Raw genomic sequence first — 5,757 nt, forward strand, 5'->3', positions numbered from 1 at the left:
CCTTTTTACTTTACTTTGTACTTTATACTTTAAAGATGAGTGATGAGTATGTTAATACTTTAGTCCTTTTTTCTGTTTCTGTTTCATAACTACTGTTAAAGGATGCAGTTTTTTATATGTATCGTATCTTGTGCTGACCCGGCCTATCTGTCAAATTTCTAAAGTCAATGTGACAGTCGTGCCCGGGGTGCCCATACGGTGACACTTTTTTCCTTAGGTGGCTAATGTGAAATATAAATTGTATTCTTATATTTAATCTTGCACCCTTTTGCACTCTGATGTATTAAAAGTTACTAGAATAGAATTTAATTTACACCTATTGGTTAAAATGTGTCCAACACCTTTTGTACTCCACCTCCTTCATTTGTATTAACGCCTCCCATTTTTATGACTTGTCTTATCTCTATTAAAAACACAGTTGAAGCAGCTTTTCAGCGGGAAATAGCTTTGGGAAGCCTGGAGAGTTGTCACACTCTCCGGCCTCTGAATTGTTGCATCCCAGCCCCTGCAGACGCGGCCTTAACTTTCATTATATCTGACTCAGTATGTCTTCCAATGTTCGAGTTTATTGAAGTATTGGCCAACAAGCTCGAGGTGCTCTTAAACTGACACTTTTTTTCTGAGATGGCTAATGTCCCATATCACCCCATCATATATCATAATTCAATAAAACCTCGGCTCGTCCAGGAGTTGGAACCAGGACCTCTCACACCCAAAGCGAGAATCATACCACTGGACCAACGAGCAAGACATGCTCATACCATGACACTTATTGTCAATGGCAACTAATGACGCTCACACCTAGTGGCAATTTAGAATGTCCAATGTGGGATGAGACCGGAGTACCCGGAAGAAACCCACACAGGGGATAACATGTTAACTCCATACAGTTGGACCGACCTGGTCTTGAACCCAGAACTGTGGGGCTAACCGCACCACCAGGCTGCCCCAAATGTCATTCATTGAATCAAAAAATTTAGCTTTTACCCGATTCCCATACTCTGAAAATGACACATTGAAAATGTGAAGTGAATTATTAATTTTAAGAATTAATAATTATAAAGAGCAGTTTTTCACAGCAACTGCAACACTTGAAAGTGAGGTATTTTGCATCTGCAAAAAAAAAGTAATAATTGTAAGTAGCAGAGAATGGTTTCGATCCATTGACCTCTGGGTTATGGGCCCAGCACGCTTCCGCTGCGCCACTCTGCTTCTTCCCATCGCTACCTGTTGGGTTTGTTCGATAATTATATTATATATGTGTGCAGTTAATAATTTTTGTATGAAAGCTTCTTTAAATTGTCTGAAGAGAACTCGGGGTCGTATCACGTCACTGAGTCCTCGTGCCAAGGACTGTTGACCTGACATCTCAATTTTAACTGGCACTTTAGCTGATAGCTAATGTTACTTTAAAAATCGAGTGGAAGGATTTTTTTGTTTCATACAACTGTGAGAATTTGTGTTTTTTTAAGGTTTTGTTGTGATTGAATGTTTGACCACGGACTGGGCAGGGAAAAGGTTTTTTTTTCCTGTGTGTGGATTCGTTCTGTGATGCTTTAAATTGGCCTTTCAAGTCAATTTTTAACTACAAACTGACAAAGAAAATATGTCTAACCTGTCTATGTTCTTTTTTCTGATTTTAAGGTTTTTGGCAACTGAATTTTTGACAACAGACTGAGCAGGAAAATGGTCTTTCACCTGTGTGGGTTTTTGTGGATTTCGGATATTGTAAAAACATAGTAAATCATACCACATGTCAAAAAGCTGTCACAAGCGTACTACCCGTGTGCATCTTTTCAAATTAAAACTTTCTTTAATCGTTACAAGCTTATTCCCTACAATGTTTGCAGTTGTTTAAATATATAGATATCATCTCTAAAATTTTTAGGTGGTCTAATACGATTAAAGTCAGAAACTGTAATGTAATATAAGTTCAATATTAACATTTTGAGATTGAAAAGGATTTTATATTTATTGCTTGACATATGTGCAATTGACTTTGTCAAACGATTTTAGATTTATTTTTGGGGTTATGCTTCAAAATAGTGTGTTACTAAATTGCTTTGTATGATGTGGAAAAAGGACACATTTTCAATGTGAAATTCCCTATCACTGTCAAATTTAATATTGTCAGGTATATTTTCTCATAGGTTGGCAAAAATTATTAACTTAATATCAATGTTACTATTTTTAAACATTAAAAATTGGCAATCTTCTTGAGGATTAGCATTAGTGTCTCTCATGACACCAAAATGACAGTAATTTAACTATGGAGGGGTGCCCAACTCCGGTCCTCGAGGACCCCTTTGCGGTCTCTTTTTCATGTCTCCCTCCTCTACCACACCTGAACCAAATGGTCAACTCATCAGGCAGCTGTCCAGAAGCTTGATAACGATCCCAATCATTTTATTCAGGCATGTTGATGGAGGGATAAATAGAAAACACATTTGATAGTGGACCTTGAGGGCTGGAGTTGGGCACGCTAATGTAATGTAAATTTCATTCATTCATATTCCATACTACACATCCTAGCAAGTGTTGCGGGGGTTGGTGGAGTCTATCCCACCAGGCTTCAAGCAAAAGGCAGACAACACCAGTAAGCCAGTCAGCCGGGTGTCCCACTGCACCCTCAGGAATCTGGGATAGATTGCTATAGGTTTGTGGAAAACTTCCACAGACTCTTCTAAGGTAGTGTGGCCGAGCGGTCTAAGGCCCTGGATCAAGGCTTCAGTCTCTTAGGAGGCCATTGCCAATACCTTCTGATCTTGTAGGGTCTGAAGTTAAAGACCCGCATGACAATGTGCTACATTTTAAAGCAACCGGTTGCTGGGAGAGGTCAGAGGCGTGAGATGATAACTTGCGCTCGGCTCCGAGGAACTCTCTTATCTTCCCAAGGTGAATCTTGCTATTATTAAGTTTCAGCATGATGTCATGGAAAAGTATATTAGTTGAGATTATAGAAATCCTGGAAAAGTACAACAGTTGAACACTGAGACGTGTTGAGAAGAGATTATAGGCATCATGGAAAAGCATAATAATAAGACAGATTATAGACAGGATGTTCTTTAGTAATGCACATATTATTAAGACTCGTGTTTTAAGCAACTTCACACATTGTTGGCGAAATTGGTCAAGATTGGAAACCTTGGACTGACATATTAACTTGTGAAATTTATTTCTGAAACAGGGATTTCCCAAATGGGGTATAATTGGGTGATGTTAATGGATTGTAAAGAACAGGCACCATCACTATGTGGAGCTACTTTTGTAAAAGAGTGGTCTCAGTTGAAACATTGAGAGGACGGGTAAGATAAGATTTCTGACTTAATAATATGCGGGAAACACCTGAATATTGATTGGAAAGATTATTTTTCAGCAAGCAATACCATGAAACTATAGGGAACTCTTTTATATTGGTTTTGACGTCTCCATATGCGGAAGGTGAAAGGGTTTCAATTGAGACTAAACCATCTTACAAAGGGCTAAAACAGACTACCAGACAAGGAAACACGATCGGATGTAACAACTCACTCAATCACCATTCTTTGGGGAAAGTGTTTTTACAAATAAAAACGTGTCCTACTTGTACAGAAAAATATTGAAACAGTGTCTATCCTGTTACGCATTAAATGAGAAGTCAATTTTTCCACAGTTGAATCATTTTACCTGCTTAAACCTTACAGCGCATAGTCTGAAGCTGGGGGCAATAAATGAGACGTGGTATGTCGGCGTTCTAAAAGAAACTGCACCCCTGATACCACGCTCTGACCTATGGTGGTGGTGTGGTGGAGATAAATAATACAACTCCTGTCGAAACGTGGCAGGACTAAGTGCTTTGGTCTCACTGCTCTTACCAGTGTCTGCTTTTCCATCTACAGTGGAGGAAATACAATTGGCTGCTCAGAAATTGTTCAGTGGACATTGTCGAGCGGCATGAAGGGAAGGAGATCCAACATACATTGATGCGATTGGCATCCCCCGGGGCATACCAGATGAGTATAAGCTGGCTAATCAGATCGCAGTAGGATGGGAGTCCCCAAACAAAAATGTAGATTGAATAAATTACCTGCAGTACAATGTCCAAAGATTGGAAATTATACTGAACAGGGATTCGTGGCCATAAAGGAGCAACTGGCAGCTACCAGTCTGATGCCGTTCCAGGATCGCATAGCGGTGGATATGATCCTTGCGTAGCAAGGGGGCATGTGTGCAAAATGTTTGGAGAACAACGTTGCACCTTCATACCGAACAACACGTCACCCGATGGGTCCCTCACCACTCCTCGTTCTCCTTGCTAAGCCGATTTATAACTATAGCAATTGCCCCTACAAATTCTAAATGACACAAATTATATTCTCTGCTTATGAAACGTACCGGGGAAAGCAGTGAAGTCCAGGAGTACGGGAATTCCGAGGATGAATTGGGCGAAAATGATTGTTTTCTTTTTCAGACCAGCCATGCGAATAAGGAATAGGCGGGTAAAATTGCAGTCACCTGAAATTTCCTTTTGTGATTACTATAAAACAATTAGTAACATACATATCATTAAAAACGGCGGAATGTTGGGTTTATTCTGTAATACTATGATATATGTGTGTATTTAATAATTTCTTTGTTGAAGCATTCTTCCAATTGTCCGAAGAGAACTCGGGGTTGTACCCAATCACAGTCCTCTCACACAGACTGTTTATCTGACATCCGAGGACTGTTGATCTGGGTTTGCAACGAAGAGTCGTCAATGACTCTTGATACTAGCAGATGGATATCAATCACTTCCAGAAACACTCGCATAGTGTTCCTACATCGTGATGCCCTTCGCGCTTCTTTATGTAATTGTTATGCCAAATGAAGGCGTGATTGTTTTAATTCAAATGGTGTTTGTTTTTAGTTTCCTCTTTCTATTATTGTTAAAAACCTTAATTGTTGTTATAGTTACAGATGTTGTTTTTGCTTATGCAGTTGGATTAATCAGTAACATTGTAATTGTTTTGATTTATGGCTTTAAAGCCATACGAGAAATCACTGTTCGAGGAGATACTTTGGAGATCGGGAGGAAGTCTTAAAGTCTCCATGTATCTACCCTTATAAGGTTTCCTGACCAGCGATGCAAATTATAATAATATTATTATAATAATAATTGAATAATATATCTGCCTGAAGTGATTGATAATTTTAGAAAAGTGTAATTATTAATGGACCTATCACCTTGCTTTGTCGAATTGAGATCTATGATGGGGTGATATGGAAGATCAACCATTCCCGAAAAGAAGTGTAACTTTGTAAGCACCTCTGGGTCATTGGTCTAGACTCTAGTAGAATGATTCCTGCTTTGAGTGCGAGAGGTACAGGGTCCAACTCCTGGATGAGCCTTTACTTTGTTGAATTGTTATCTATAATCGTGGTTGAAATGTCACATACTTCACCTGAGAAAACAAGTGTCACGGTTTGGGCACCCCTGGCTCGTAGATCTAGTGGTATGATTCTCGCTTTGGATACGAGAAGTCCCGGGTCCAACCATCCGACGAACCTAGTTTTGTCAAATTGTGATCTATTATGGGGGTGATATGGCACATTTGCCACCTGAGAAAAAAGTTGGTCTGTTGGTATGATTCTTGCTTAGGTCGCAAGAGATCCCAGATCCAACTCCCAGACGAGCACTTGCTTTGTCGAATTGTGATCTATGAAAGGGGTTAATATGTCACATACTTCACCTGATCAGCCATCCAAGAAAAAAAGTGTCACTATATGGGCACCTCT

At 39.5% G+C, this 5,757-nt stretch overlaps 1 non-coding gene across 1 annotated transcript; it reads right to left on the bottom strand.

Annotated features, from left to right (window-relative positions):
* Positions 1-1,140: 1,140 nt before the first annotated feature.
* trnam-cau (transfer RNA methionine (anticodon CAU)) lies at positions 1,141-1,212 on the bottom strand. The gene has a single exon. It is a non-coding gene; the product is annotated as a tRNA-Met (tRNA).
* Between the last annotated feature and the right edge of the window lie 4,545 nt (positions 1,213-5,757).

The sequence above is a fragment of the Stigmatopora nigra genome, chromosome 20 (genome assembly GCF_051989575.1).
Source record: "Stigmatopora nigra isolate UIUO_SnigA chromosome 20, RoL_Snig_1.1, whole genome shotgun sequence".
Lineage (NCBI taxonomy): Eukaryota > Metazoa > Chordata > Actinopteri > Syngnathiformes > Syngnathidae > Stigmatopora > Stigmatopora nigra.